Source organism: Lissotriton helveticus, chromosome 7 (assembly GCF_964261635.1).
Source record: "Lissotriton helveticus chromosome 7, aLisHel1.1, whole genome shotgun sequence".
NCBI classification, from domain to species: Eukaryota; Metazoa; Chordata; class Amphibia; order Caudata; family Salamandridae; genus Lissotriton; species Lissotriton helveticus.
This window is the reverse complement of record NC_136068.1, coordinates 1,560,928,931-1,560,952,359: the sequence shown is the minus strand read 5'-3', so window position 1 is coordinate 1,560,952,359 and position 23,429 is coordinate 1,560,928,931.

Below are 23,429 nucleotides of genomic sequence, written 5' to 3'. Positions count from 1 at the left end.
GCTGGTATCAGACTGCTACTTGCACTTAAAATAATCAGGATCTTCTGATGATGTAGGCATGCTTTTGGTGGCATCCTTAATGGGCTGCAATTAAGCACCTGCACTTTACAAGATTGTTGTGTCATTTTCTTATACTTATTTGCACATCTTACTATACAGTGATTCTTTAGCCCACTGGTGAATTATTTTCTATACTCAACAAAGAACTTGCATTGTTCAATGTTATTTTAAAACTTACTATTGGATTTGGGATATTATGTTCAATTATGTGAATGTGTTTTGTGATGAATGTGGTTTAATGGATTTTTGAATCTGAAATAAACTTTTTGATGATGATACCAGGTGTAGGTGTGATTGGTGTGATGGGAACTGCTATGCCTGATGCTGTAGTTCTGGCCTCTTTATTTTGTATTGTTATTACAAATACAGTAGGCCTGGCTTTGAAAAACACATGGTAAAGCCAATAGGTCTCTAAAAATAAATTGTTCTCAATTTTTTATGTTATAGGCAATTGAAAGAAATCTGGTTACATGTACACATTATCATATTAGGCAAGTATTTTGATATTGGTATCCCACTCTGACAAACACTGGGAATATAATTTCACTGCGATGATTCTTGTTAGGCTCTATTGAGAGAGGTTGTATTTTGTTTTGCCAAATGCAAATGTGTACTTATTTGTAATATTATAAATGTATGTCTTATGCACACATCAGTTGGCCTGAGTTTAGTGCCAAGTCATTGGTAAAGGCTAAATGCCTTATTGGTTCACTGAAAAAGTTGTATCAGATACCTCAGTTGTGATCGGTTTATAATGAAAAGTTATGCTAGACCATACTTTCTTATTATAAAAGCATATGTTATAGAGAACATGCTTTTCTGGGCGTATTGTTATTACAGTGTGCTAAAATCTGACCATACCTGCAAACATACGGCAGTGAAACACTGTTGTATGTTTGCTTGATGACCTCAATTCCTCTTGAGATTTTAGGCTTGTTCCTGTTGAGAATAATGAACTTGCCCTTTTTTAGCATGTTTTACATCCTAAAAATAAGGATGGCAAAGAATCGTGTAGGCAAGTGAGGTGAGATCTTTTAATCTTTTCTCAGTAGTAGGAGTTGGATAAAGCAGTTTCCAGCCACATTTTTTAATTGATCTTCTAAAGAAAGAGGCGTGATCAAGTAGAACATTTTATAACCTCATTTTTCATGGTTTAGGAGGGGAGCCTATTATGCCAGCAAAGTGATGTTATTCCATTTGGTAAACCATGAAACCAATGCCAGTAAAATCTCAGTTGTCATGGGGTTCAGTTAGAGAAAGTTCTTAGTCATCATAAGATGCACAATAGTGGAAGCTATTATTAGTCAGCTCAAAGTTTAGGGGACTGAGTGATTATAGTCTAATGGACTAAAGATAAGCTGTGTATCATCAGAGTACATGTAAAAGCAGACCCTGTCTGATGGAGCAGTTGGCCTAAGCTCACATATAGATGTTAGAAAGACAAATGGAAATGAGAAAATACTAGATAATACTTGCCTTGAAAGCGTATGGGGGAAGACTAATAGTTAGAGATTTGTCTGATTATTTTATGTATTTTTTCTTGGCTACAATTGTGTATTAGGGTTTGGTGGTACTCCTATGTTTAAAGTGTATATAATGTATTGTTACATATATAAGATTTTTAAATGCTTTTTAATATTTTTATTTTTTGTAATATTTTATATATGCGTTATTTATATGTGGGGTGCATTTGGTGTGTAATGTCTTCAATTAAAAAATGCTCTAATACTTTAATAGTTTAATATCAAATTTTAAATAGTTTTGTTATATGGGGATATTGAGGTATACTGTTTTATTTCAATTATTATTTATTTATAAAAATTCAACTAATTGTGTGCAATTCTGATATATTTGCTATTGTTTAATACTTTATTTTTTCATTTATTTATATATGTGTGTGCTGTATTTAGCCTCCACTTCAATTGTATGCATTTTCATCAATGTTTGTTAGAATGGTAAACCTGGCCCCCTTTTCTCTCCCTTCCCAGACACAATGTAGGCACCTTCTTCAGTGTTCGTTTGATTGGAGTTAGTCAATATGTCTGGCCACAATGTATGCTTTTTCTGCGCAATGCTGAGTAGACTTGAGTTAGAATAGTAAATCTGACTTACCACAATGTATCCACATTCCCTAATGTTTGTAAAACTGGCGTTTGAATCATATATCTTATTTTAACCCCCAACGAATGTTGAATTGGAGTTATAATAGTGGCACAGACCACCCTATGTATGCATTTTCCTTAGTATTTGTCAGCCTGTCATTAGAATAGTAAATGTGACATGTCCTCCAATTTATGCTCCTTTTCCAATTTTGTTAGACTGGAGTTTGAATAGTACATCTGAACCCTCCACCAATGTATGCACTTTCTCCAATGCTTGTTAAATTGAAGTTAAAATAGAAACTCAGTAATCCCCCTCACAAAACCCATGAACTTTTCCTAATGTTTGTTAGACCAAAGTTTTAATCGTAAATTCGACCTCATTGAATACACATTCCTCAATGTTTGTTAGATATTTACTGTTTACTGTCACAATTACAGATTGTCATTTATACCCCCAAAAAGTAATTTAAATTAGGTGTGTCAAGCATCAAAGTTTTCATTGTTTTGATCAATTAATTATGGAAAAATATTAACTGGATGGGAGCCAGGAAATATTTATGTGGGCTGTACTCAAAACAGATTGCACACCAGCAAATATGGGAAGTAAGAAGCAATTAGAATCACTGCGTGACTCACCCATAAATCATATACATAAGCATTTTTGGTCTATTCCTCTGGGGAAATCAATGAAAAAAAATTGCAAATTGAAATTCATATTTGAGCATTTCAAAGGATTGTAATCTGTGGTACAACTAAGACCATTTTATCCTATACAACAATGGGCTCATTCTCTCGAGCAGTAATGGGCATATACTTAACATGCGGGTGGCTACGTTATGTAGAAAAATGGGTACTCCATTGTGCCTCGAAAAGGTGATGATGTACTCAAGTAAAAGTATTGCAACATTTTGCAGCACCTCTCTGTCATACATCGCTAAAAATATCCAATGTGGAATACAAGTTTTGTTTTTTCCATAGTAAACACATCTCATTGCCTTACACCTCCTACAAGACATTATATTCAATTTGAATTTCTAAGCACATTTGTTTAGCAATTCGAAGAACTACGACCTCAAGGATTGATGTCTTCTTTCATACATGATAATATACTCAATTTTCAATTACATTTACAAGTTTATGCTGTTTTTCTTCTGCTAAGGGTTTCTTTTCCATTATCAGCATATGTTGCAATTGGATCTGATTTGCTATTTTTGGTCCTATGCCCCTATTTTCAGCTGATTTTCATTGTAACCCGATTACATGTTAGCTTCTTAATTCAATCCGTGAAGAGGTGAAAGGTCAGCAGGAATACCAATCCATTCAGGAAGGAAAGAAGCCTCGTACCGGAATCGTTTGAGGTATGGTGAATCAGGCAAGGTGAAATTAGTGAGGTAGACGGTCTCCCCGCCAGCGAGGTAAGCTGTCCAGTAACCAAAGGTGCCGATGGTCATGATGGTGTGATTACAGTGGGCGAGGATTGCAAAGTCCCTTTTGGGTGATGACTCAATGCCATCACCAGCGAAGTAGACATCTCCTTTGGAAGCATCAATGTTCTTCTTGCACCACTTCATATCATTACTGGCCACCACAAAGACTGGTGTTTGGTACTTACTCCTGAAATAAGCCATGGCCTTGTCAATGTATCCTTTATCTGCTATCACACCTTTTCTGTCCCTAGGCATGACCACGACATAATCTCCCCTACGAATATGCACTCCAACATAGGTTATATTCTTCTGTGAACCCCGTAGTTCCGCCAAGTACTCATTAACTTCCTTCTTGATCGAATCATGGAAGGTGAATTCTCTGCGGATCTCATCTCGGATGTGGTGATAGAAGGTCCATGAGTTTGGGCAGCCAGTGAATCTCACATACTTCCCTTCAATGTGCTCGTATCTCTCCGACATCCAGTCTCGGACCCAAATATCCTGCCAAGGAATCTTCTTTTCATGAGCCTCACTCAAGTGTGGCAGAGTGATCTTAAAAATGGGGCCCAGCATGCGAACCATGCCCGGCACTACCCAGGCCCTCTTGCCATGAAGTTTGGCTAAAGCATACAAGGTTGCATACTCGCCCATCTGGTTCCCCAAGCGGTTATTAGCATTCACAGTCCAGACCTCGTCAGGAAAGACTTCAGAGTCATTATGGACAAGAACTTCAGGGACTTTTTCTCCACACCCTTGGCAGCTTAAGACGATGTTCCACGAGCGATGTTGCAGTTGAAAGAAGCAATAAGATATGATGGCAACGCCAAGCATGAACCCAACCACAACAAAGCACCTAATGAGGCGATGTGATGTTGTCAGCTTCATGTGTCCTCCGTCTATGAATCCACAGTTGCTGATCTGCAAGAAAAACAAAGAAAATAAATGGTGTTTATAACATTACTAACATCACCAGTGGCAAAAGACACTCATATTATACAGTATTTTTCCAAATTACGTTTTTCCCCATGCAACAGATTGCAAGCACCCAGAAGCACACCAATGTTGCATACTCAACTGGCATGGAAGGGGAACACTGTATTTCATCAAGTTATTCATTTACAATAAGTCTGCCGAAACAAAGTTTGAGCATCATCATTGTATTCTAAATTCAGAAATGAAAGGAGGATTGGTACAGGTTAAGTTCGATGTTAAAGACTGAATGGAAAATTCCTATGAATATGACTTGATCACAAGAGATGTATCACAGAAATTCTTGGCAATGTAGGTGAAATCAAAGCTAATGATTGCCAGCCTACTGACCTATAGTCAGGTTTTCTAGACACACCATCTACATCAATGGATTTATCAGTCAAAATAATACAAGCAATGCATACAATTATCTCGGGGATAAACTTGTAACTTACAAAGCATCTTCACACATCTTTACAATGTGGAGGCACACATTATATTCCATTGTAGTGACCTCCTCAATAAGCAGTGGAAAGGTGTAATACTATGGTAAATATATATCCCAGAAATATTGATGTAGGCGGTATTTGTAATTGCGAGCACAGAATTGACAATAGAGTTCTCCTGCACTCATTTTCACTGTGGTATAGGCCTTAATGGACTGAGTCTGCAACATATTTAAATCTCAACGCACTTTTCAATTGAGAGGCATCGAACATTTTGTAATATTGTCCTTATGGGACTGATTACAGGTCAGGTGGAACAAAATGAATGTATGCTTTAATGCGTTAATTTCACTCAGCCTAATTACCATTGGTTAGATTTTTCAAGAGCTTTGCTCAGATTTACCAAGATTTGGTGTATGATTGGTTTTGTGCTGGATGGCACACCTCTCCTCACAGGACTTTTACTCTTTCTCCATGCACTACTTTCTGGCATTAACTTCCTACGCGGACGACACTTAGATCGTCCTGTTCATCAGCATAGATGCCATCTCACCAGTAGTTAGATTTAGAGAGTGTATTCCGGCAGTCAACGCATGGATGGGTTCTCACTGCCTCAAGCTTAATTCTGGAAAGACAGAGGTGATTCTGTTTGGAAATTTCTCCCCTAGTTGGTCACAGATCTGGTTGCCGGATGAATTTGGAGCAGCACCCATTCTGGTCACCAAAGCAAGAAATCGAGGAGTGCTTATAGACCAGAAACTAAAGTTTGAAGAGCAAGTCAAAGCAGTTTCATCAGCCAGTTTCTTTTTACTCAAGAGGATCAAGAACTTTTTGCCGCTGATCCCTATAGAAAGCAGAAAAACTGTGATTACCTCTCTAGTCATGGCTAAATTGGACTACTGCAATGGACTTTATCTTGAAATGCTCAAGAAGCAGATTCACAGATTGCAGATGATGCAACATGCAGCGGCCAGGCTCCTGCTGGGGATTCCAAAGTTCCAATCAATAGGCAAACACCTTAGGCGACTGCATTTGCTTCCTTTTAGGAGTCGCATTAAGTTTAAGGCCTTACGTATGGTACATAATGCACTTCACGACACCGGTCCTCTGTTTTTGAGGCTGTCATTAAGCTGATACTCCCCAAATAGATGTTTGAAGCCTGAAGGCGCAAAACTGATGCTCTCTCGTAAATTCTGTAAGGTTAACTGGGAGGTAGAAGCTTTGTGGTGGGCGCTACAAAACTCTGGAACAATCTTCCCTTTTCCATCAGAAATCTGTCATCTCTGCTATCCTTTCACAAGGCCTTAAAGACCTGGCTATTTAATGAATAGTTAATCTGCCTGCTATCTAACCTGCTAGTGCTAAGACATCATTTGGTATTCATGCACTGTACAAATCTCAGTAACATAACACAACGGAACTAAAAAAAAAAGCAGCACATATAGAAGGATGAAATATTGATTTTTCTCCTGGTTATACATCTGATGGCATACCGTTTTTATGCATTCCCAAGTTTACTAATCTTAGTAAAGACAGAAATGCGGCACAAACTATGGATGGGTGAGTGGAAACACCCACACTACATCCATGGAACACCTTCCTAACTCAGACTAATGCAAGGCAGCTAATTCTGCTGCCTTGCGTTATCCTAGATGTACTAAGATACGCTCAGCCACACAAGAAGGCTTTGCGCTGCTTGATGAATCTGTTTTAAGGGCTTACGTTGTATTTTGTCACCTAATTTTACATAAGGGCAATGCAGACGCTTTGTAAGTCTGGGTCCAGGTCTTACTAGGTGTGGATGAACCTGATCCAATTTTTATGGGTCAGTAAAATAGGACAGTATATTCATATAAGACATTGACTGAATTCAAAGTCTCATATGGATTTACTATACAGACAGTGCTTCCTCCTGCTAGAAGAAAAAACACTTTACGTGCACCCCTCCTCACCCTTTACCCCATGCACTGGCCCCTGCATACATTAGTTCCATGGAATAGGGGATTGTGTGGGATTGTATAACTAGAAAATTAGTCCCACACTGTCATTGTCCATTCCATAGGATTTTACACATAATTCCACTGCTTGGTGCAAACAGTAAAATTGCATGTGGATTTATCTCAGACCCAGTATTGTGCAACTCCGAATCAGGACCTATTTGAGTTCTTCGTCAATCTGCTTGCAATACTAACTGCCATATTATGGAGTCTCAAAAGTATTTTCCTCTGCCAGGCCCAGGCACACACTCTTAGAACCCTCATGTCTAGGGCATATACTTGACCCTATCTTCTCAACCAGCAACAGATCTCAATGTGCCCACACCAATAAGATCAACTGGGCCGATCACTACTGCTTCCACTACGTCATCTCGGAACCACTCAATACCACTGCCTCCACCGCCAGAGAGACAAGGCACCATTGGGCAATGATGGACCAATGCCCTCCACTCCTGCCCACCCACCACCACGGGAGGTACAGAACAAGCAGTGGAAGTGCCTAACGGCAAGCGCTGACTAAGTTGCACCGAGGGAATCCACCAAGACCAAGAAATTAACACAACACCAACACTGTTTCATGGAAGAACTGATAACCCAGAAACGTGACTGCAGAGACGGTGCACCAGTACAACCTTCGAGGACAGAAAACTTTTCAAAGATGCCCTCAACTAAAAGCAAAATCTTCTGAAGAACACCAAGAAATTTGCTCTACCCACCTGAATGAAGGACTACTCCAACAACAGGAAAGAACGCTTCAACATAGTCAAGGAATTCACCAACCCCTCGGCAACTGAAAAGAACATTACACCCTTGCAAGCTCTCTGAGACACTCTCGCAGATGTTCTTTACAGCAAAATGAACACCATCTACCAAGACTTTGCACCTTAAACCCTAATTAAGTCAGCCCCACCCATATCATGCTAACCGACGTACACCTACACAGCTCACCTCATGGAACATCCTCTCTGAGATGGAAACAGCATACATAATGAGATCCATCCACTCTACAGCCCCAGCAGATTCCTGCCCACACCACTCATTCAACCTCTGTAATCAACCCATCAACAAAGAACTCACCAAGGTCCTCAACTCCTCTATCACTATATCTAACTTCCCCCTGAAATAAGACATGTTGATGTAAAGTTTCTGTTGAAGAAATCATCCATGGACCCAGGGGAACCTAAGAACTCCCTTTTCCAGCCAAGGTCATCGAGAAAGCCATCAAGCTCCAGCACTCTAGTCATCTGGAAAACCAACAACCATCTGGACCCCTCCCAATCAGGCTTGAGAGCAAACTACAGCACAGAGACAGCCCTAGTCACAGCCATGGACGACATCAGAATGCTGTAAGACCACAGAGAAACAACAGCCCTCATCCTCCTTGACCTCTCAGTAGCCTTTGCCACCGTATTCCACAACACAGTGTTAAACAGATTCCACCAGATCGGAATCAAAGGACCAGCCCTCATGTGGATTGCATCCTAGCTCACAGGAAGAATGCAGAAGAATCCCACCCTACTCCTCACTTCCAAAGGACATCACCTGCGGCATACCACAAGGCTCATCACTTAGCCCAACCCTCATCAACGTATACATGATACACCTGGCAAACATTGTCAAGAGCCATAAACTCAACATCATCTACTATGCCGATGACACCCAAATCATCATTTTCCTGACCAATGACCCAGCGACCATCAAGGACAAGTTGCAAAGATGCATGAAATATATGTTTGCCTGGATGAACAACAACTGTCTCAAACTCAACACCAACAAGACAGAGGTACTCATCTTCAGGAAAGGAAAGGACACCCTCTGGAACAACACATTGTGGTCACCTGAGCTGGGCCTAAACCCATTGAACACAGTTGCAACCTTGGTGTCATCCTTGACAGCCAGCTATCCATGAAGAAGCAGGTCAATGCCCCCTCCTCAGCTTGCTACCTCACCCCTAACACTCAGGACGGTCTCCAGATGACTCCCACTTTGCTCCAGGCGAACTGTCACGCATTGTCTCATCACCAGCAGAGTAGGCTACAGAACCTCCCTCTATGTAGGAATAACAGCCCAACTCATGGCAAAACTCCAGACTATCCAGAACACAGCAGCCAGACTGGAACCTCCCAGCTTACAGGGCACTACACAATGAAGGACCAGCATACCTCAACAATCAAAATAACCTCCACCAACCTACCAGGAAACTCCACTCTGAATCCCTCTCCCTACCAACCATTCATCTGCCAGACCAACAGTGGTGTCTGCTCTCTCCATCTCTTCATTTTGTCCAAATGTCGGAAAGCCCATTACAACTCCCATGGCTTCATTTACTAGTCCTTCTACATGGAAATTTCACTGTAAAATGACAACAATTTTTACACTGCTTTAAATCTTTCCCCAATCTTGCTTATATGAAACTGATTTTCCATCTGTTGTAATTTGTTAACTAAAGTTTTACCTATAGGTATGTTCAGTCCACCAGTCTCTACTTAATCTTTACAAGGAAGATGTACAATTTCTTGTTTTTCCAAGTGTTGCATTAGATAATTTAACTGAGATCATTATTCAACAGTCAGCATTAAACAAACTGTGAGATGTGATTTTGAAAGAAGATAATGGATAACTTTAGCAGGTGAATGAACGTTAGGAAACAATTTACTTGTATTTCCTTACCTCAGTATAATCTTTCCTTCTTTGGTCGCAATGCAAAAGTGAATGTCTTTCAATATATATTAGCATAATCTTCTTTATTAGCCTGCATTATTTTCTGTGTTAGTTATCTATATGAGAAAGGTAACCAAATGTTGGAATTGCCTGTACTGCCCAAACAATTCTGCAAATGTTTTTGGAAAATAGGTTCAGCTTTAACAGCTGTTAGTTGTAGTTGGAAATCCATATCTTTACATGGCTCATTCTGTCATGGTGCCTTTTTCCTCTACTGCCAGATTGGGATTCCCTCTACCTCACTAGGCACCCGGGTGGGCCCTACATGAGTAAATTCCTTTCTCCTCCCTTTTTTTGGGTGTACACTTTCTCAACCTGGCACACATTGATTCTTGATCAGTCAGATGTCACTTATTTTAAGGTACTGTGGAGACCCCCTACTCTTTACGGGGTTGAAATATCATTGACTATCATCATAAACCATTTCCGGCTTCTTAAAGTTTAAAGGAGGCCAGTGTAGGACATTGCTCATTTATAACTGATCTTTTTTGATATGAAGAAACCTCTATTGTGTGGTGTATTGTGCCACCCTTTTTTCATGGTTCTTCCCAGATGGGACACCGAGCACTATCGTTTTTCCAATACAGACATTATATTTTTCTGCGCAAAACAGTATTTGGGCTCTTTATTGCTGTGGGTATATATTTCTCTTTCAATAGCCTATTTTTCAGTTTGAAATTTTCGTTGTGCATATACATAATTTATTCATACATTGTTCACAAGAACCATTTTTATTAATATAAGCTAATCCAGTTGGAGCAGTAGCTACACAATATAAATTAGAGGTAGTTGTATATGCACATAAACAGTAAGAATTTTAAGAAGAAAGCATTCTCCAGTTTTTGCTTGGCTACCAACATATTGTAATGTAGGTTAATAACAAATTCTACATTCACATAATCCATTTTCATGTTGAGGTCCATGATCTACTGATTGTTTATCATCTTTATATGTTTGTAGCTGTTCAGTATTTTATTATCTATGTCCTTTTTTACTTTGCTCATTGCCTTTTGAACCTTGTCCACAGCATCAGTATCAAAAATTGGTTATCCAAGTGGGTCACCAGTCCTGAAAGTAAGAGAATTATCACTTGATGCAATATTACGTTTAAATTCTGCCTTAAAAATATTCTCTTTCTCTATTTTCTTTCCAACATTTGTAAGTGAGTCTGAAATTGAGGCATTTCAGTGCCATTTTATAAATAATAAATGCATCCTCATAAGTTTCAAAGGGACCTATAATTCCCTTTTCTTTGTGCCATAGTTTAAATAATTGAAGCTGTGCGAAATAGTAGAAGTATTTCTTTTCTTCCGTGGCACAACACAGTTTCTGATGAATAATAAGAGTAGGTTTTGAATAATGTATTAAACACCTATTTCTACCTCCAACTCAAATTTTCCAGCGTTATCTTCTGCCATATTATTTCTATATGTGTAGAACTGAGCAACCTCATTGAGCGATAGTTTTCTAACATTGGACTTCTCTTTGGAAAATATTTGCCCAACATATTTGTTTTCAGAATGTCTTTGGATGTGGGATCAAAATGAGCAAGGGATTCAATTTCAGGTAGGTTTTTCAGAACTCTTTGCCATGGGTGATAAACCTAAACTAAAACACATAATTGCCTGTGATTTAACAGACAAGCTTGAGGAACTCAAGTGATCAGATGCTTGATAGATACTGAACATACAGTGAGATAGCATTTGAAGGCAGCATCTGTATAATATTTGACTTAAGGATTGCTCAGCAGATATGTCTTGCCATTCTGTTTTTTCAGCCTTTGGATTATAGGAAGTAACATAACGTGCAACCTCTGTAGAGTTAACTGCAACACATTGTTTATCAGTGTTATCATCCCACATATGGAGAGTTAAAGGGTTATAATTGTTGATTTGTTGTGAAGCTTGTGATCTTCTAATGTTGTATGTGTTTATTGGTGATTTCCCAGTAACCACATTTCTTGCAGCGCCAAGACACCGTAAGGTATTTGCGCGCTTTAAAAGTCTTTTTAACATTAACATTAACATTTAACATTAAACTGTTTACTTATTATATTTAGATTTGTTAAAATATTTTCTTCAGCATTTATCCCAGGTAAGTGATTCAAACCGTAAAACTTGGCCAAATCGTTTTTTGTTTTGCTGTCTGTTTGTTATCTCACAACTGACATAACCTTCAATAAATTTTAAATCAATTAATCTGAGTCATATTCATACTTGGGTGCAACCTTGACCCAGAGAACCATATGAATATGTGGTGCTTTTTGACAAAATAAATAAAGTAATTCTCCAACAGATGTTTTGCTAAGTGGTGACACATAGCTTAATATTTGTGGTTGAAATATGTGCAAACCATGGCAGCATACACAGAACATAGGGACTCATTAGGATGGCGGGCAGACCTGAGTCTGCCTGCCATCCCTGCAGTGTTTGGACTGGCCACCAGACATGCAGCGGTCCCGCACCATGAATTAGGATGCGACCGCCACCATGGAGGTTGCATTCTGCAATATAACATTGCGGCGGGTGTACCTCTATTACAAATGGTTTTTCTTTACACAGATTGAGATGATGACCATTTAAGAAATGTACTATTATTATTTGTTTGTACATGGTCAGGAAAACAATAATGCTGAAAGAAATTATGACAAAGTGAACTAGAATGGTTATGTGATAGTCTTTTTATAAGTAAGCAATGAAACAAAAGATAAATACAAATATTTTTATAAAAATCAAACTTATGTGTGGAGAAATCATGAGTTAATGACCCGCTTCTATGCTATACAGAAGCAAGCATTAAAAAGTAATTTAGTTCATGTTGGAGGTCGCTCAGTACTGTAGGATTGCAGCTAAAGACATTATGGACGCCATTACAGAAGTGTGAACATCATTCAAGAACAGAATGGATTCAATAGCCACCAAAGTCATGCTTATCAGGGCAGATCTCCAAAAGATAAATGACACAGTCAAAACAATGGAAGCTGTTACAACTGATCTTAGCCAAGACTCCAAAGCAAGGCAACAGTAGATCAAACACCTACAGGAAGCGAGCAAGGCAATGGAAAGTAAACTAGATGATTATGAATGCAGGTCACGCCGAAATACCATTAGAATAATCGGATTGCCAGAACGGGTGGAGGGACCAACTCCGGAACTCATCATAGAGGATCTAATCATCAAGCATCTCCAGCCCAAAAATCTTTCCAACTTTCTTTTGGTAGAGAGGGCATATCAAGTACTGGGAGGAAGACTGAGACCGGGAGCACTGCCAAGACCACTGTTGGCGAGACTTTTTAATTTTAGGCATCGAGATGTAGTACAACAAACTGCCCGCATAGCTTCACCGGTCGAATTTGAAAATAGCGTTGTGACCTTTTCCCCCGATTATACCGTGAATCTGCAGAAGTTGGGATGCTCGTTCCAAGGCGCCAAAACCAGGTTCAGAGACAATGGACTGAATTATTCAAGGCTGTTCCCCGCCAGACTCTGTGTTGAAGCGGAGGGCAAGATTGGGTTCTTTGACACCCCAGAGTCAGCGCCAGAATGGCTGGATGGGTGGCGACCCGTGAAAGGAAATGGTACCCAATCAAAAAGGGAGAAATCCCCCAGACAGTGGGCAGGACCAGACGGACCACCAAGGCCAATGACAACGATCCAGAAAGATAACAACTGTGAGTTGATATCAGCAAAACAAAGACTGTACAGTCACAGTCAAAGTACTTGAGCTGAAGCAAGAAAAGGTGCTGTCTCCAGAACATTCTAAATATGGGCTAATTGACTTTCAATTTTGGCCAATAATTATTGCATGAATATGTCATTTTCTAAGGTGTAGGAGCGTAGGGTAGGGGGTAGAGCCGACAACCCTACCACTTCTAAGTTAGTTTTCAAAGGGGCGACAGGCACTCTGTATAGGGGCAGTTTTAAACCCAAAATGCAGGGAAGCAGGGAGGGGGACATGGGAAGTTTGTTTTGTTTTAAGAGAAGTTTAGATGACAAAAATTCAGAGCAGAAATGGGTGCCTTGCATTCTTACATCGGCTTACAAGGGCAGACACCTACCCTCCCCTCTGGAGGGCATGTGCGCATGGGAGGGGACACAGGCTGTCTTAATCCAATCGGATAGATATCAAAGGAACAAGGACACCTGCGAGAATGGGTATGTTTACTAAAAAGGGGGTCAAACTGCTATCCTGGAATGTAAATGGTTTAGGTGACAAGCTCAAAAGAGGGATCCAGTGTGTAAAACGACACGCTCCAGACGTAGACCTTCTACAAGAGACTCATTTATTGGGAAATACATGTGGGGCCTTGACAAGATGGGGATATAAGCTGGTGGCTCACTCAGTGTTCACCACTGGATCCAGGGCAGTCAGCATAATGATAAGGAAACATTTACCCATGACCATAGATCAGATCTGGACTGACAAACAGGGTAGATATGTGGCTGTCATGTGGAACTGGGAGGGCAAAATACTCACACTGTTATCGATGTATATCCCACTGGGCCTTCATGCCTTGGCCTTCAAGGACTTGGGAGAACTCCTGCTCACCCTTCCTGAAGGGTGGCTTGTTATGGGGGAGTCGTCCTTTCGATAGTATCAGGACAATTAGACTGCTGTCCCCTGAGGGAGGTGCCACCCTCACAAGCACAGATTCATGGTTGCATGGGAGCTATGGACTAGCAGAAGAGACAGTTTAATTTCCATTCCAGAGCCCATAACTCCCTCTTGAGAATTGACTACATCATAGTACCAGAAGGTCAGAGGAGGCAGATTAAAGAGATGCACTACTTGGCAAAGGGTATATTGGATCATTCCCCAATATGGGCCCGAATGGGTTTGGACGGATCACAGGCAGGAAGAAGTGCTCTAATAAATCCCCGGTATCTAAAAAAAAACACAATTAAGTCAAAAACGATGCTAGGAATTGAACATTACTTTCAGGGAAATAAAGGCTCGGTGGACTCTAACTTGACGCTCTGGGAGGCCTTTAAAACAGTAGCCAGGGGACAGGCAATCACTCTAGCCGCTGGGACCTAGAAAGAGAAAAACACACAACTTACCAGTTTGGAAAACTAGAGCTGGAAGGAAGGACACAAGGGGAGTGCTCGGAAGAAGGCGAGCATTTCTTACAAATAAAAATGAAAGAATATAAGGACCTAGCCACAGACGCTGCACAGGCCCAACACAGAGATACGCTCTGTAGAATCTTTGAAGCCGGGATAAAGCAGGGAAATTATTAGCCTAGTTGACCGCAGAAAACAAACTAACAGGCTAGTTGTTGAAATAAACAACGAAGCCTATAGGCAAATCAAGACCTCCCAAGACATCGCTGATGAGTTTGGGATCCACTTTAAACAAATTTTCAAGTTCCAGGTGGCCTCCACAGAGGAAGAGTCAAACTTTCCATTATCAGATATGCCAGTGCCAACCCTGTCATCGGATGATCTTGAGGCGCTGGATAGCAAACTCACTATCACGGAAGTTGATAGGGCCATAGGAGACCTACAATCCGGAAAGGCTATGGGCCCCAACAGTTTACCTATTGAATTGTACAAACTGGCCCCTAGTAAAATAGCACCCCACCTCACTAAGATGTTCTTGGAAAGCCAAGAGCAGGGGAAGCTTCCCGCCGACCAGAAGCTAGCCATTATTGTGGTCATCCACAAGAGTGGTAAACTGAAAAATAAATTTTCATCTTTTGTACCAATATCACTGCTTAACGCTAAGGTCAATATCTATCCCGCCTGCTCCAAGTCATTACCAAACTCGTGCATCCGTATCAGTCGGGCTTCAAGCCAACCAGAAATACCTCACTTAACCTCTGACTTTTACACGGCGTTCTGAGAAGATGCAGTAGTGGTGTCCTTAGGCGCCACTATGGCATTTGATACTATTGAGTGGCCATATATGTATGCAGTCCTCAAAAGAATGGGATTTGGCCCTACATTCTGAACTGGATACAACTTCTATATACTTCTATATACTGAACCACTTACACAAGTGGTGGTAAACAACTGAAAATCACCAACATTTACCCTCGAGAGGGAAACCAGGCATGGCTGTCCCCTGTCCCCACTGCTCTTCACTCTGATGCTGGAGCCGTTGGCATGGTGGATACATAGAGATGCCATCATAAGGAGCCTACGATGGTCAGAGGGGTGGGAAGACCGCATCTCATTGTATGCTGATCATATCCCGCTGTACTTGGCCTTACCGAGAGCCTTGATAAATAGAGTGCTTCACATTTTCACCAGTTTTGGGAAATATTCTGGATACACCATAAACTGGAATAAATCAGTCATTTATGTGCTAAGAGGGAGTTCCTCCCCCCAACCCCAAAACTTGATAATAGAGGAGGCACAATCAGATTTCAAGTACTTGGGACTATATGTCTCAAAGACACTGCAGTATATTACGAGCAAAACCTCCTGTCCCCGCTGCAGCAGCTCAGAAGCCATGTCAAACATTGGAAGTCTTTCCCTCTGTCCTTACTGGGCTTGGCTGCGTTATTTAAAATGATGTCCCTGCGGCGCTTTCTATATATATTAAGAAATTCGCCAAACTTGGTTTGCACTTATTATTTCAAGGCCATTGAAGGGGAGCAGAGAGATCTCCTGTGGGGGAGAACCGCCCCGTATAATGACTCAAAAGGGGATGGTAGGACGAGGGTATAGAACTGCCAAATGTGAGAAGGTATTATTGGGCAGCACATCTAGCAGCAATAAATCAAGGCATATATAGACCGCGCGACGACCCTTTATACAACATGGACGGATGACTTCTCTCAGATGGTAATTCTATTAGAGTATTATATACCAGTTCAGCAAAATTGCAATTGACGGGCCCCACTGATCTAGCTGTCCAAATATGGCATACCGCAAGAAAGGTTTGAGAGGAGCTGGAAAAACCACACAGACGACCCCACTGTGGGACGCAGACAGATTCGATACACTGAAAAAAACCAGGGGCTTTGACCGGTGAGACATGATTGGTATCCCAAAGGTGGGGAACCTGTGGAAAAAGGGAGAAGTTGTTCCCTTTGCGGAGCTGCAAAAGGAATTTGAACTTGCTGAAACAAAATATTTCAGATACTTACAAGTAAGACATGCTCTGCAAGCAGTCATTCTAAAGGGATAATCTCTTGTAGAATCCACCCTGCTGGAGGATAGAATCCTGGATGGACACATGCCCCAAAAGGGAATTTTGTTGACGTATCAGAAATTAATTAACAATATGACTGATCCCATCCTGCAGCTGTGCGAACAACGGGAAATGGACGTAGTGGGTATTTAAGATGAATACTGGCAGGAAGCCTTAGCATCCCCCCGGGAAACAGCGATCTCTTTAAGAGTGAGACTTGTACAGCTCAACGTTCTGCACCCGGTATACCTACTGTGTCCAGCTCTCGTAAAAATGGGTAATAAAGAAGGCCATGTGATTGTGGTAGGAAGTTTGGCCGGGAGGGTACATTCATATACATCATCTGGGAATGTGTTTACATTCAGGTATACTGGTCCACAGTCACTCAATGTATGGGAGAGGTCTTGGGAATCCAGATAGAACACAATCCGGGTCTGTGTCTCCTAAACATTTGGGAACCCACTGACCTAGGTAGCAAAGCAAAGACCTGGGTTACGCTGGGAATGATGGTAGCGAAACATAACATTGCTAAGCTAAGGGTTGCACAGGAGACACCGACAATCGCAGCATGGAAGAGGGATCTAGATTGTGTATGCTAATGGAGCGAACATTATATGAATTTAGGGGCTGCCTCTGTAAATGGTCCCAGATATGGGTAAAATGGAATGAGTACAGGGGAAATATATATATATATATATTTTTTTTTTAATTAAGTTTGCAGTATAATTTGCCATACACAGGAACAGAAACGTTACACATCCACATTTGCAGCATATTATAAAACATGTTGTAAGTCGCACGTGGAAACACACAATTGCAATCCGTCAAACCAAGAGATGATCACAGGCTGGACAATGCAAGAAAGGTACATCACGGCTACCATAATGAACATTGCATATGTGGGCCCATACCTGAGGCAATGAAAAAACAAGCCCCCCATTAAACAATTGAAAAGGAAAGAAAAAACATAACACCAACCCCATTTCAATCCCAGCACAATAATAGTAGACAGATCAATCCCAATACTATCCAAGTGTCTGAACCTAAATCTGAAACTGCTCCAGTGTCTCTGAAAGGGTCCCACCTCCAACATCTCAATCTGTGCTCCCCTCAGAGTGTGAAAGCAAATATAGGCGCAGTGGCTCCCAGATGTCTCTCGGTCTGGACCGAAGGGGCAGTTCCTCCGCATACACACTCAGGCTATCTCTACAGTACACCAAGTCAGCCAGCCAATCTTTCAAACCCGGGCGCCCCTCCCCCATGCCATCGCCACCCTCCTCGCAGCCATAAGCAGCGCCAAACGCACCAGCCTGCCTTTCACACCCTTGATGTGTGGGACACAACAAAGAAGGCACGCCAGTGGCGTACAGGGGATATCCGCAGCAACCATTTCGCACAGACTACTCACTACTGCCCCCCAAAAGTCAGCCACCGGTCGGCAGTTCCATGCCAGGTGCAAAAAATCTGCATCATCCTGACCACATCTGTCACATCTCGCCGTGTCTCGCAGGCCATATTTATACAGACGTGCCCGTGTATGATATACTTGATGTAAATACTTGAAATGAATAATTCTAAGGTTACCATTCATACTCAACGACCCAGTCAGCCCACACACGTGCCGCCAATTGTCTCCCGAGATATCAGCGTCCAGACATGCATTCCACTTGGCCCAACTTTTATCATCTCCCACCACTGATTCATCTTTAATTAGCTTATACAATTTTGATAATATTGGTTTTTATTAGGTAATGTAAGAACCGCCTGCAGCGTGTTCAGAACCGGAGGCTCCTCTGGGAAGGTGACATAGTGCTCCCAAGCCGCACCTCTCAGCCGATGGATCGCGAAGCGGAACAAGAGTGATTGATTCACTACGTGGCCAAGGTCCCCCTGATCTAGGAAGATGCCACCTGGGTAGACGTCTCTAAGATGAGTTATTCCCGCCTCTTTGAGCACTCTCATAGACGGGCCCTCGCCGGTAACCGACAACCGCCCGTGCCATTCCAATCGTAGGTCCGGCGTAGGTCCAGTGGTAACTTCTGCGCCAACAGCCCTATGAACTGCCATGCTGATATCGTGGCATCAATTGAGTTAATCTCCGATTTAGGGGTACCTCTCGAAGTATGAGTAACAACGCTGTGCAACGGAACCGGAGATGCATCACCTTCCTTCACCGCAACATGGGGCGTAAAAGCATGTGGCCTATACCAGTAGTATAGGTACTGGGCCTGTGCGCTCAGATAATATACATAGAAATCCGGGGCCACCAAACCTCCGCCTTCATACCCCCGGGTGAGTATGGACCACTGAACTCTCGCACCTATGTCCCCCCACACCAGTCGGAGCAAATGTCCCCGAAGAGTCTGGAAGAAGGACAGATTTAGCACTATAGGCACGTTTACAAATAAATACAAAAACCGGGGCAGTACCACCATTTTAATGAGGGCTATACGATCTGCTAGCGACAGCGGCAACAACAGCCAACTCTCAATCGTACTCTCCAGGTTTGAGCAGGCCCTGCCGTAGTTTTCCCGTACAACAACTGCCGGATCATGGTGTACCCACACCCCGAGTTATTTGACAGGTTCCTCCGACCACACTAGTGGGTACTCTAGATCAGGGCATCTGGTCTCCGCCGTTAGCGGGATTATGAGCGACCTATCCCAATTGATCTGGAGTCCTGAGAGACATCCAAACCGCACCAGCTCCCGCAGCAACTGCATCAGAAATCGAGACGGTTCGCGCACAAACAGCACCATATCGTCTGCATATAGGGAGATTGAGACCGGACGATGATTGAAATTCAGCGCCGTCTCCCTATGGCGCTGTCGAACCACACACGCAAGCGGTTCCAGAACAATCGCGAAGAGCATGGGCGAGAGCGGGCAACCCTGCCGAGTGCCCCGCCTTATACACAGTGGTTCAGACATCAAGCCGCCAACCCTCACTCTGGCCGATGGCGCTGTGTACAGCACAGTTATCCATTGAAGGAATAGAGGGGGGAATCCCATCCGATTAAGAACATAGTGCATGTATCGCCACTCCACAGAATCGGACGCTTTGGCAGCGTCGAGAAACACTGCCGCGGCCTCCAATGAAGGCTCAAGTACATGGAACATGGAGAAGAGCGTGCGCAAATTGTGCGAAGTGGACCGCTCAGGGACAAAGCCCGACTGATCCGGCAGGACCAGGCCATGCATTAGGGGTTGCAATTTAGTAGCGATAATTTTCGCCAGGATCTTTGCGTCGATGTTGATAAGTGACAACAAGTGATAGGAGTCACAGCGCTCCGGGGGTTTGTCCTTTTTAAGCAATGTGATGATGAGTGCTTCCCAAAGGAACGGGGGAAGCATCCCGACCTCATGTGCCTCTGCATAAACCTCCAGTAGGTGCGGCGCAAGCAGATCAGCGTATTTCTTATAAAACTCGACCGGAAGCCCATCTGGGCCCGGTGCCTTTCCATTAGCCAGCGCCGCTATCGCCAGCTTGACATCCTGCTCATCGATACGGAGACATAAGTACTTGCGCTGCGCATCCAACAGCCAAGCACACGCTATGCCATCTAGATACTCATCTAAGTCCTCAGTAGGCGGCTCGCCACGCGTGCCATAGGGATCTGCATAGAAGCCACGGAATTGTTCCGTTATGGCCTCCGGGGTGTAGAGCACCTCGCCCAATTCATCCACTATCCTATCAATCCGGTGCTGCTCCGATCTCGCCTTAATCTTGAACGCCAGCGTCCTACCCTGCCTGCCCGCCTCGCCATAACAGCGAGCCACATGCCTACGAGAGATATACTTGATCTCCGCCTCCGCTTGATCATTATATTCCACAATTAGTCCCGTAATTTTAGCCAATGTGGCCAGGTCTGGCCAATGAGCATAATCGCGCTCCAGGGCACGTAGATCAGACTCCAAGGTCTGCAGCCGCGACCGTATATCACGAAGAATGCCAGCCGTCGTACCGATACAGGTCCCCCTGATAGTGACCTTGAAGGCCTCCCATAACGTGGCTGCGTGGTATACCGTTCCTTTATTGAGCGCAAAGTACTGTACTATGACGTCGTGCAAGGTTTTATCGTAAATTGGGTCTAGAAGCGCCTCGGCCCGCAGCTGCCAAGTGAAAGGGCGACGCACTCCAGCCGGATTTCTCAAGAGCAGCCGCACCGGATTATGGTCCGACAACGTGCGGGCCAGTGGCGCCACATCACTCACCCACTCCAGCAACTCCTCTCCCACTAACCAATAGTCCAGTCTAGACCAGCTGCCATGCATAGGTGTTGCATGTGTTCCCTCTTGTCTGTCTGTGTTCCTTACCCTCCCCACATCTGCAAACCACACTCCTCCATGACTCGTAATATACTTGCAGCAACCTTGGGGGTGCGATGCGTTTCCGGATTAGACTTGTCTAATTGCGCATTCAGGTAAGTGTTTAAGTCACCGCCCTCACCGCCCCACACTATAGGCGCTTCAGGCCACTTCTGCAGTTGGTCACACATACGGGTCACAAACGTCGGATCATCCACTATAGGGCCATACATGTTTACAAACACCAGAAGCGTGCCACAGAGTTTCCCACACACCATCGCACATCGTCCCTCACCATCAGCATACGTGTGTAACATTTGAAAATCGGTCCCCCTCTTAATCAGAATTAGCACCGAACTGAAAGCCCGCCCAGCGGCCAAGTGCCCCACATATCATACTCGAGGCCAGATGCGTCTCCTGCAAGAGAGCCACCCGTATGTCATGCCTATTCAAGTAAGCCGCCACCTGACGTCCCTTTTTGGGGGAGTTGAGACCTCGCACATTCCAAGTCAACAGGGCATAATCGGTAGACATCATACATGGGAAGTAACAGTATTGCCGGATAGCAACAGAGGGACAGCATAAGCGCACTCAATTGTAACTTGAGCCGAGTAGGTGACGCGTGCCACAGACAAGATCTCGAGCATTGTGGATTGATCATTATGTGAAAGAAATAATAAAAAATAGACAGGAACTTCAGCAACCCACCCCACCTCCACCCACCACCCACTACAACCTCCCAAACAGGTCGAGACCATACCCCCCACCCCTCCCTGAGCAACAACTTTGTGGTTAATACCCATTGGAGGAAGAAGCACAGCTGCGCATACTCTAACCGAAGTGCGGTTGCCGGAAGAGTTCCCATGTCAGTTCCCCTGAGGCTCCAGTATCAGTTACACAAAAAAAAGGCTACACAGCCCACTCATGGAACCCAGGGAGAGCGACAAGTGTGCATCAGCGCCACATCTCTCACCTCCAAATATCAACTAGAGCAACAACTACCAGAATAATCAATGACTAAGAAAGACTTCCAGTTTCACAAATGTGAGAGAAAGGTCCAGCATTGCAAGTAACAATCATTCAATCTGCATCCTCCAGGCCCGACTCCTGCCTCTCAGGCACTGTCCGTTGCTCACGTGGTCTGCCCTTGCAGATGCGTTTCGTGAACTTCAATGCCGATTTGGCATCAGTGAAGAAATGACCCTGTTCCTCATGAGTCACCTTCAATTTCGCGTGGTACAGCATGGCGTAAGGCACCGCCGCCTCCCGGAGTAATTTTTTCACAGGGACAAACTCACGCCGCGCAGACTGGACTGCTGGGGTGTAGTCAGGGAAGAAGGATAAAGTGTCACCTTTATATTGCACTGGTGCCCTCACTCTGGCCTCTTGCAGAATCGAGTCGCAGTCCACGTAGTTAAGAATCCTGGAAATGATCGGCCTTGGTGGTGCGCCAGGTTTCGGCCTAGGTCCCGATGACCTGTGAGCTCTCTCAACTATCATCACACTGGACAAGGCGGGCCCGAATAGCTCACGTAGCATACCATCAATGAAAGTCTCCATCTTAGAGATCGGTTTGGTCTCCGAAAGGCCAAGAATTCACACATTATTGCGCATAGATCGCGCTTCTAAATCTTCGTTTTTTGCACTGATCACCTCTAGGATCTTTTCCCTTTGTAAAAGTTGCGTGCGTGCCTCAGCCTGTGAGTCATGATCGTCCGACACTCTGTTTTCCAAGACCTCGAGCCGCTTCTCATGCTTATCCACCTTCCGTTTCACGACGTCCAATCCAGTCGCCAGGGCATCTATTTTACCGTCAATGGTCTTCATCCCCGCACGTAATTCCAGAAGGATCGTGCGGGTATCGTCTTCAGATCCATCCGGCGCGGAGGAGGCACCCCCCGAGTCACTCTGCCCTTGCGTCTCTTCCGCTAGCCGTGTCTGCCGCTTGGCCTCGAAGGCCAGCTTGGCCTGCCTGGGCTCCGTCTTACCCATATCCCCAATCAGCGTGAGCAAATATAGGTCAGGCGCTTTCACCTCCTAGGGGCCCCGAGCAACACAGCATCCCAATCAGTCGTGCAGTGGGCCTTCTGCAGCAGCTACGCAGTCCGGGGCACCGTCCACACCTAGGCCGTGGCCGCGAGGTTACCCAAGCTTTCACCGCCTCACTCTTCGCTCCAGCCAGTCGCCCGTTCCTGAGTCCGCAGGCCTCCAGGCGCTGTGAGGCCCCCTCCGTGCGCTCCAGCCAGTGGTGTGCGCCGCG